The sequence below is a fragment of the Mesoplodon bidens genome (genome assembly GCF_964165515.1).
Source record: "Mesoplodon bidens genome assembly, chromosome: 5".
In the NCBI taxonomy this organism is placed as follows: Eukaryota; Metazoa; Chordata; class Mammalia; order Artiodactyla; family Ziphiidae; genus Mesoplodon; species Mesoplodon bidens.
This window is the reverse complement of record NC_138161.1, coordinates 15,035,487-15,046,806: the sequence shown is the minus strand read 5'-3', so window position 1 is coordinate 15,046,806 and position 11,320 is coordinate 15,035,487. Positions and strand designations below refer to the sequence as shown.

The window sequence follows — 11,320 nt, the reverse complement described above, 5'->3', positions numbered from 1 at the left end:
CGTGTGGGTGTGGTAAACCACAACACACAAGTGTCATTCTCTTTGAAAATCCATCTTTGGTGAAACACAGTACTATTAAGCCATACCTTTCTTTACAAAGGGTAGTTCCAGAGATGCACAAATATATTTTTTCTTTGAATTGAATTGAATTTTCATCCTTCAGAAACAGGCTTTGTGTTAATAATTATTTTCATATCTTCAAAGCTTATGTTTTTACATATTTCTATACCTACATCATAATGATCAGGCTCCCTTATTTTAGATAATTTGAGATTTTGATCTTTGTCAATATCTCCATTTTGCCTCAGATAGGGTTCTTTCAATGATGATTTTTCCTTATTATTTATGATGAAATAAACTAGGGTAAAATTATTAAATAATCCATAAATGATTGAGAACACATATTTTTAGACAGGAAATATGCACAAATATGTGGCTTTTCTTTCTTGCTGCATATTTGTATGATAACCTTCTAAGCACCTTCATACGTGTAAAGATAACATTCAAGTCTTGTCATAAAATAATCTAAGCCTACTTCCTCCAGTTTCTTGCCACTACAAGTGGCAATAAACCTCCACTCTACCTAGCTGAGCCCTCTCCAATTGTTTCTTGAAACTTCAGTTGCCTTTCTCACTCTAAGCTTTGTATCAGACATCCTTTCTCACTCTAAAATAACTCCCTCTCCTCATAGCTTTCTTCAACAATTCTAGTCCACAAACACCTACAAACATACATCTACTCTTTTAAGTTGACCCTGCCTTTTACAAAATTTTTCATCTTTTGACTGGTTACTGGAACTAGTCTAAAAGCACTTCAAAGACATGAAGCTGACACCTAACACAATACCTTGTAAAAGGAAACAACATATGTATTTGCTGATATTTTTTTAATTTCTTTTTTCCTGAAACACAAATTCATATTGTATGAGTTTTTTGTAAATAGAGAAGTATTTATATGAAGGGATATAAATATTTATATACTTCAAATTGTAAAAAAATCAATTAAAACAAATATACTCCATAAAATATTCATATTTACATTATATTATGAGAAAGAAACAATGATAAACCTTCGGGAAGGAAGATGATAAATATATAAATGATGACTCCATTGACTTTAAATCCCACAACTTAATTGTATTCTCAATTGTGTGTGTGCTTGTGTGCTTGTCTCTTTATGTTGTATGTATGTGTGTGTTATTTGGTGTATGTGAATGAAGACATATGTGTTTTTTCTTATAAATACCATAAAGCAGTATATGGAGGAATAAAGTGATGGATACTTATACTGATTTCAAGGGTAATTTAGAGGAATTAACTATTATGGTGACTGCAATGTCTTGCAAGTAAGAATTCTGTAGAAATGTAAAATGATCTGCATCTAGAGGATGTGTATAAGAATTTTACAAAGTGAGAAGAGGAGTTTCCAACACAGAAACTGGTTTTAGCTTATGATCAGATACAAAGTTAAGCAAGGTGTGTCCTCAATGAGCAAAGCATTGTGGTTGGAGCACAGAGTTTAAATAAAGAATAATTGATGGTTGGGAAACATTTTAACTTACCTGCAGGGTGGACCATACTTTATATTCTATAGTTTTGTTTTGGGCTATGGGCTCAGAGAAGCGATGTTTTAGGAATATATATTTTCTCTTAAATGTGGATTGTATGATGAATTCTTGAAAGCAAGAGGACCACTGGAGAAGCTCTTACAATATCCCGTCATAGTATGAAATAAGAAAAATGGACTAGAAAGGATGAACGTAAGGTATATTATTAAATATCAGTAGCATTTGTGCAGATTTTAGAGAGAAATATGAAACTTACAAGACATACTTATTATTTTTCCTTGTTTAAATGTAATGTGCTATCCTCCTTTAAGTTAACTTTATTAAAAATTAAATAAATAAACAGTATCAGGCCCCAAATTTCTCACTACCAAGTAATTATGACAAAATCCATTTCCTTGGAATTCTAGTCAGTCAACAGCCAATTGGAGGGAAAATATATTTGTAAATATCTGAGAATGATAACACATGAATGCAACCAAATTATAGCAATAAAAAGAAAACTCTAAAAAAATAAATATTTTGGTGCCAAGACCAACTTTGGAAAGTCACTTTGATTCCTTTACTCTGTATTTAAGATGCAATTATCCGCTGTGCAGAAAGTAAATTTTGAGGCATTTCTTCATAATTACAAATAATTTTTTTTTTTTTTTTTTGCGGTACGTGGGCCTCTCACTGTTGTGGTCTCTCCCGTTGTGGAACACAGGCTGCGGACGTGCAGGTTCAGTGGCCATGGCCCACGGACCCAGCTGCTCTGCGGCATGTGGGATCATCCCGGACCGGGACACGAACCCGTGTCCCCTGCATTGGCAGGCAGACTCCCAACCACTGCTCCACCAGGGAAGCCCTACAAATAATTTATAAGTAGAAATTACATGATGAAAACATCAATCATAATATTCTGTCAACGAGGTATCTTCATTTGGCAATCAAAGTGGCAGTGTAGATGCAAATATTCTGAGGTAAAAGTTTCTTGTCTTTTACTCATACATATGTCTATTTCTCTGCTCATAAGATCATGAGCAGGAACTTTATTCAGGCCTCGAGCCCTGAAAATGTGAACACAAATCACATTCTTCTTCTTTATCATCACTCATATGATCAGTATGCATGACATTCTTTTTTTTAAACAACTCTCCAAGAAATTTATTTTAACATATGCCATATATTGATATAATTGATATAATAATTTTATATGAAGAGAACCATTGCAGGAGTAACTAAGGTGGTTCCCTTACAAGGAAATAAAGGAAAGGCAATAAAGAAATTCTTCCATATAAAGACTTTTGATCTGTATTAGTTTTCAAAATATACAACCTTAATATTAGAAGCAAAGAGAAAAAGAGCAAAAACATAATAAAACAGAAAACCAAGGATAAGGAATTGCTCTATGCAGATGTTTGGCATCTGTATTATATATGTGTGGACTGAGTTATAATAAAAATACTTATGTATTATAGTCAATTTTCATATAGAGTTAGAAACAGCAATTTCCAATCAAGCATGACTGGACTGATATTTTCTGTCTTCAATTACATGACGAATTATCTCAGTCACTTCTGGTCAGCAGTATCATGATAAATGCTTGATAAGATATAATTTTTCTCCTTGTTCACTTGTAAAAAGTGATGTCTTTTTATAATGTTCTACAAGTTCTTCCATGGTGCTGAATTTATGCTGCCCAATGCAGTAGACAGTCTCTTTTAGTTGGACTTTAAAATGCTTGTTTTACCCTTGTGCTTTTAGTGATACTGAAAAATCATTTGGTGAAGATTCACTATCATGAACAAGGAAATCAACTTCATGCCCTCTTTCATTTAATGCCATTTCTGCTTGGTGCCTGGTGACTTTCCCATAATACCATGGATTGCCAGCAAACTTCCAGTGAGTGAAAGCCTAATGTAACCACACGGTGGAGGTGATGGTTCCAAACCTGAGGTTAATGGATTATTCTGCATAATGGTAACATAGTTTTTCAGCACCAGAACAACCATTCTATTGATCTTCCTGCATTTCCACCACTCAGGGTCATTTTCAAGTTTTTCAATAACATCCATTACATCGCCTTTCTCAAAATTAAGTTCTTCATCACTGGATGAGCTGAATGGTAAAGAGCCTGTACCAGATGTAACACTTGCCAAGTATTTAGGTTACTGACAACTGTTGCTAATTTCTCTGACAAAGAACCCACATGGTCACCCGAAGGACTGTCATCTTCCTCAGTCACGTAGTTTGAAGGGAACCATCCAACATGTCCATTGTAGCTACCCCACCAGCATCCATCACTGCATTTCTCCATGATGATCATCTTTGTCCCTTTTATCAATGACAATTCATCCTCTCTCTCTGCCATGTAGTTAAATTTTACATAAACTGGCACGTTGAGGTCATACAGACATTCCCCTGGGTCAACAAAGCTATCATCAGCAGGAGATGCAGAATCTGGCACACTAGGTTTTCTTTTCACTTTTCCAATGCCTAATGTATCCTTTAAGTTTTTTACAATCAATGCTTTCCGAGCACTGTTTTTCCTTTCCATGTAGTTAGAAGGCACAAAACCCGTTTTATCCATGGAATTTCGAACATGCCACAAGGACTTAGAATCATCCAGAAGCCACAATCTCTCATTCTTCTTGATGTCCAGCTCTTGTTCTTGTTGGGCCACATAATCAAATTTGGCTACTACCACCACTTATTCTGCCATTTTTCAGCAGCTTCTGCACTGTTCAAATCCATACTTACTGCTCTTTCATCTGATAATCAGTTAGCATTAAGGGAATTGTCTTTATCACCTTAGGAATCCCCTTTGTCCCTCTAGAATTTGATTTCCTGTTTACTGTATTCTGCATGACATTCTTGAAATAAATCTCCTCAAGCTGCTTTCCTTTCTAGTCCAGACCCCATATATGGGCACAGTGTTTGAGCTGGGACTTCTTGGGCATGTGCCAAGATGACAGTATTTTATCTGCATTTCAATTATTTTCTTTTAAACATTTGTTCTGTGTTGCTATTTTTTTTAATTTATGGCAGTATGAAATGAAAATCATTTTCATTATTTAAAGATGTCCATTTACTATATTCGCTCTAATAATCCAACAATGATCCTAAAGCTCCAATTCCTTCTTTATCTTATGGAAAATATGTTTCTTATCCCTCCCCATGACAATGCACGTGCTCTTCACTTCTTCAACTCTGCCCTTCTCTAATTTGTTTAAAATACCATCTTGGTAGGGGTTACACGAAGTACGGTTCTATTCAATACATCTCTCCACATTCCTTAAGTCCTAGAGTCCTTCTCACAAAATAAAACATTTGTTTCTGAAAATATGGTTACGGAAAAAAATTAAATACAGAAATATAGTAGTACAATATAAACAACTCCCACTAATTATTCATTCATTTTAATGAATTACCAAGTCAAGGTCAATTGTATTTCAAACGTAGCCTCACATGCTTCCTTCATTGTTGCATCATTTTGAGATGCCCTGCTATTTAGGTCCATAAATATTTCAGTATATACCTGATAGATATAAAGATTCTTTCTTTAAAAAAAGGTATTGGGTGTGTGATTTTTTACTTATTATTTATTTCCTGGAATTTAAGTCCCATTATTTAAAATGTCCTGTCAGGTTGGATTTAGTGTTATGTAGGTAACTGCTAATAACTGAATTGAAGATTTTGATTTCTAGCTTGAATCAATGAAACTCATCCTCCAAATCATTTCTCCGTTCACTAAATCACAAAAAAGTCAGCACAATTATTAGTTTATTAACACATTACTGAAGTATTAGTAAGAATCACTGGAGATCCATGAAAACTTGTGCAACTTACCTAATCAAATGAGAGTTATATTGGGAGTCCCATCATGTATAATTTAAAGATGAAAGGGATCTTAAGACCCTAATTATGAGAATATGAGATAAAAATCCATAACAGTCTCAGGTTTGAAGGAAGCCAACCCCCCCCAAAAAAAATCCTGCAATAAAATCCCTCTCAAGACTTAAATGAGGAACAAATACTACTCAACCTGAGTTGGAAAAATTATAGAAATATTGATTCAAGCCTCAATTTCTTTTAACTTATGAAAAAAGTAGGGTAAAACCTGAAAAGTTACATATTAAAATGTTAAAATAATAAGGAAAGTCTGAACATGGAAAAAGAAAACCCAGGCTTTCTATTTCTTTTATAAAAATTGAAGCTGCTGGGAATTCCCTGGTGGTACAGTAGTTAAGAATCCGCCTGCCAAGGCAGGGAGCACTGGTTTGAGCCCTGGTCTGGGAAGATCCCACATGCTGTGGAGCAACGAAGCCCGTGTGCCACAACTATTGAGCCTGTGCTCTAGAGCCCATGAGCCACAACTACTGAGTTCATGTGCCACACCTACTGAAGCCCACGCATCTAGAGCCTGTGCTCTGCAACAAGAGAAGCCACCGTAATGAGAAGCCTGCACACAGCAACAAAGAGTAGTCCTGCTTGCTGCAACTAGAGAAAGCCCACGTGCAGCAACGAAGACCCAACCAACGTAGCCAAAAATAAATAAATAAATATATATTTAAAAAAAAAAAGACACAAGGCCATATTTAAAAAAAAACAAAAAACAAAGACTGAAGTTGCTGGAATGGGCAGTGTGTGTGTGTCTGGCAGCAGAGGATGGGGAGAGGGAAAAGATTCAAACAACATGTATCCCTGTCATTGTTTTCTAAGGAGACTCCTGGTAGAGGGCACATTGAACAAAGACCGAGCAAAAAGGTACAGACATCTCTTCCTTACAAGCTCATAAATGTAACAGTCTCTAAAGAGTATATATGTTTAAAAATATTCTTTCCCTGATACACTGAGGGTAAAGTAGTTATTATATTAAACTAATAACTTTACAAAGGAAGTGTTATTATATTCATAAGAATTAGTTTATGCCTAAATATTTTGTTTTTATAGGATGTCAAATCAAAAAAAGAACAATATCTGAGCAAGTTATCACATGAGATGTAGAAATTACAGGCTTTGTCCTTTTCCCAGGGCTCAGAGACAAGGCTCTGCTCATTCCCCTTGAGTTGAGACCTTTCCAGTTATGGGAAAAACTCTGAGTATCTTTCACAAAGCTTGCTCTTCCTCTCCCACTGCCAGAGCAAAGAAGGGATCTTTCTCAAATTTTCACAATGTGAACCTGGTAGAGTTCCTGTAGATAAAGCCCATAAAAATGTGGGCCCCTCTAAGGCAAAAGCCCCTTAGAGTTTCCCACTTTTGTACGAATCCATATTCAGCCTCTAGTAACTTGTCACAATGAGAGCTTGAGTATTTGTAACAGTTTATGACTCCAGAGGCTTCTCCTGTTGGTAAGCAGATCTCAGCTGTGACTACAGATTCCCCCATTTCTCCAGATTTTAGGAGTGGTTTGTCCTGAAAACTCAGTTTTCTGCTAGATTCTAGAAAAGTCATTGATCTTTAGTTTGTGCAGCTTTATCTTGTTGTAAAGACCAGAGTGACAATTTCCAAGCTCTTGCCATGTCAGAGCTAAAATGAGAAGTCCGAAATTTTTATTTAATAGAAAATAGAGCAGTTATTTAGTTATGTAAAGAATGGAAGATTTTAAAGCTTAGGTTGCACACAGAAAGCAGTACAGGTGAAATGAAGATTCATTCAATCAAATGATAAATTTGATTGAATAACTGGAATATTAAAGTTATTTCACTTTGCTTTGAACAAAGTATATGATAAAAGGGAAAGATATAAATGGCCACTCATGGTCTTAGAAAGCCTGCCCTTTAGTTGTGGTCTAAAAATATCTGTGTCTTGTGTGTCTATGATTTTCTGAGTATTGTAGCCTGGAGGCAGGGCTGAGGGTGGGGAATAGATTGAGTCACATGAGGGAGTATAGAGAAATGTAAAATGAAAGGTCACGACTCCTATTTCAAAAGCAGCTTAAAAGAGCTTAAGATTTCCATGGGCTAGGTTCATTCATCAAAGAATTCTGGAAGGGGTGGGGCACACTGGATGTGAAGGATGTGTAAGATTCATTAAACATCAAAGAGACAGACAGAAACTAGAAAGAAGCAATGACTTTATCTAATGCTCTGAGGCAAGACTTAACCACATGTATCCTCGATGTGCACATGTAGATCAGTGTAGGAGCAGAGTTTATATACAGACTAATTAAATTTGGGAGGTACACAGATTACAGTGCAAGAAGGGTCTGGGCAGAGAAAGATAAATACTGTATGATTTCACTTATATGTAGAATCTAAAAGAGCAGAATTCATAGAAACATAGTAGAATGGTGGTTACCAGAGACTGGGGTTGGAGAAAAATGGGGAAATGTTGTTCAAAGGGTACAAGCATTGAGTAATAATCCCTGTCTGTTTTACTCCTCTCTCAGATCACAAAAGTAATTATGTCAAAGGAATAAAAACAGAACCATGGAAGATTCCCTTCTTAGATACCTTCAAAGATGCTTAAATGTGCACAAACTGAAACAACAAGAAAAAGAAGATATGTGAGAGTTCTTATCTGTAAAATGAAAGGGCAATACCTTTGTCATTTGGGGGAAAATCTATATTTAATCAGTTCTGAAATATTTTAATTATGAGAAGATTGTATCACTTTAAGAAGGTAGGACATATTATAAGGAAGCTTTATTTAAGTCTTTTATAAGGAATCATTACTAAGAAATATAATTCAAAAGGAAACATTGTTTACTGTAAAAATACTGGCAAAACTTAAGTGAAAAAACTCTGTTTAGAGAAATAAATAAAATTTAAGCCACTTTTGCTATGTCAATAAAGCAATTTTATTACAAACACACACAGATATTTTCTCCATGGAATAAGAAAGTTAGAACAATGTTAATAATGTGGCAATGATATAAGAAATTCTCTCTAGGGGGTAGAATTCTAAATAAGAGAAATAGGCTCTCCTATTTCACATGTCCTGAGAATGCAGTCTGCAGTGTGATTGCTTCATTAGTGGTCCATTGTAGACTATCAGGAGAGCAATTGTAATAAAGAGGTCAAGACTATTCATGATTTGCCTGACACTGAAGAAACAAAGGAAGAAATAGACTACAATAATAAAGGTCCAAAACACTGAGAGATCAACAAATTTTGAATGCAATGTAAAGAAACTATTTGCTCCATAGCAAGAAAGTAGTTAGTGACCATAGCCTAAATCAGTAAACTGCCCATTTTAAATCCAGGCCACCAATATATCAAGAACAATCATAGTCTAGACTTCCATAGTTGTTTACCACAGTAGATCACAGAGGCTAGAGTTCAGTTTTGATGATGAAGATGCACCTTCTGTATCACTTTACACTCCCACCAACAGTGCAAGTGGGTTCCCTTTTTTCCACACCCTCTCCAGCATTTATTGTTTGTAGATTTTTTGATGATGGTCACTCTGACTGGTGTTAGGTGATACCTCATGGTAGTTTTGATTTGCATTTCTCTAATGATTAGTGATGTTGAGCATCCTTCCATGTGTTTGTTGGCAATCTGTATATCTTCTTTGGAGAAACATCTATTTAGGTCTTCTGCCCATTCTTGGATTGGGTTGTTTGTTTTTTTGATATTGAGCTGCATGAGCTGTGGAGAACATTATGGAGGCTCCTTAAAAAACTAAAAATAGAATTACCATATGACCAAGCAATCCCACTACTGGGAATATACCCTGAGAAAGCCATAATTCAAAAAGAGTCATGTACCACAATATTCACTGCAGCTCTATTTACAATAGCCAAGACATGGAAGCAACCTAAGTGTCCATTGACAGATGAATGGATAAAGAAGATTTGGCACATATATACAATGGAATATTACTCAGCCATAAAACGAAACGAAATTGAGTTATTTGCAGTGAGGTGGATGGACCTAGAGTCTGTCATACAGAGTGAAGTAAGTCAGAAGGAGAAAAACAAATACCATATGCTAACACATATATATGGAATCTAAAAAAAAAAAAGGTTATGAAGAACCTAGGGGCAGGACAGGAATAAAGATGCAGACGTAGAGAATTGACTTGAGGACACAGGGAGGGGAAAGGGTAAGCTGGGACGAAGTGAGAGAGTGGCATGAACATATCTACACTACCAAAAGTAAAATAGCTAGCTAGTGGGAAGGAGCCACATAGCACAGGGAGGTCAGCTCGGTACCTTGTGACAACCTAGAGGGGTGGGATAGGGAGGGTGGGAGGGAGACACAAGAGGGAGGAGATATGGGGATATATGTATATGTATAGCTGATTCACATTGTTATAAAGCAGAAACTAACACACCATTGTAAAGCAATTATACTCCAATAAAGATGTTAAAAAAAAAAGAAAAGAAAAGAGGCACCTTCTGAGTTCAAAGGACACCATCTACAAATGGGTGTTTACAATTCAACCTTGAAAAGAATAGTCAGCATTATCCTGTTATTTTTTATTAATTTCCCAAGAAAAATAAACAAAAATATTTAGCTGCTTTATGACTTTAAGCTTGGTTTAAATTTTATTACAATTTATTTTATTTAATGCATTTCATAATTGACATTCCTCAGTTCCAGATTCTTTCTAATTCTTGCTACTGCTGTACCCTTGTTAGCTGACTTTTAGAAAATACTTACCCTATTTCTGTTTTCTTATCTCTATGTTGATAATATATTTTTTCTGAAAGACTAAGTTGTTAATGATTTAATTAAATAAATGAATTTTCAATAATTAGAAGCTAAGGGGGAAAGCAACATTTATATGAATTTTCTCTAGTTGTGTACAGCTGCAATGAGCTTGACCTTACTTGATGACAATTATTCCCAACAAAATTTCAAAAAATATGGCAAGATAGTGAGGGCAGGACTCTTCATAAAATGATAAGACCAGTGAAAAATCTGTGTTAGTTAAAGTGACCAAAATAACAAATTATATAACAATGTTTTCTTAGCATTAGTACTGGACTCTGCAGTTCTGTGTAATTTATAGAAAGGAAGGAGAAATTATGAAGATCTAAGTCACAGTAGTGAAAGTCAAGGAAAGTAACTAAATTCAAGTTTTAAGGCATTTTCCAAGCCACATACCTAAAATTAGAATACCTGTCAAGGGTGTGAGGAGCACAAGCTCTCTTTCAAGAAAGTGTCTCAGCTAACTTATTCTGAGAACAATTTCTAAAGAATTCTTCCTAAGAAAATTAATCCTGGAGGAAAAGTAATTGCTCAATATGAAAATATGTTGCTTAGATACTCCAAAACTTACATAAAACATGTTCATCTTAATGCATGGACAAGAAACCAAATTTGCAATGGTAACAAAATAAGCTTATAGGAAATATGATCAGGATTATTATCATAAATAAGGAAGTTAGTACCATGTTAATGAGCCACAATAATAAGAGAAATCAATCCTTTATATGGAAGCTATTTCCAAGGTAAGTTTTTTTTTGTTGAGTTTTTATTTTTTGTGGCCAAAAGTGGGCTCCAAATAAAGTAGTTAAAATTAAATAATTCCAAAATGAAAATAACATTGAAAAGATTGAAGAACTCAGTAGAATAAATAATATTGTGCTAATGAAATAAAAGATCTGATCTTCTTAATATAAGCTTTTCAGCAGAATAGAAAGAAAAAAAATCTTTCAAAAAAAGAGGAACAGTGGAAGATGAAGCCATATCCACGATGGCCATCAATCCATAGTTAGGGGCAGAGACAGGGAGAGACAGGGCTCAGGCTATCATAGTAGATTTATAGAAGCTCATAATTCCACCATCTACAATGGTGTTTTTTATATTCTCTCATGAG

At 35.1% G+C, this 11,320-nt stretch overlaps 1 pseudogene across 1 annotated transcript; it reads right to left on the bottom strand.

Moving 5' to 3' along the window:
• Positions 1-3,122: 3,122 nt before the first annotated feature.
• Positions 3,123-4,122, bottom strand: LOC308618101 (SH2/SH3 adapter protein NCK1-like; annotated as a pseudogene). Its single transcript has one exon. The product of its transcript is annotated as an SH2/SH3 adapter protein NCK1-like (transcript).
• Positions 4,123-11,320: the final 7,198 nt, after the last annotated feature.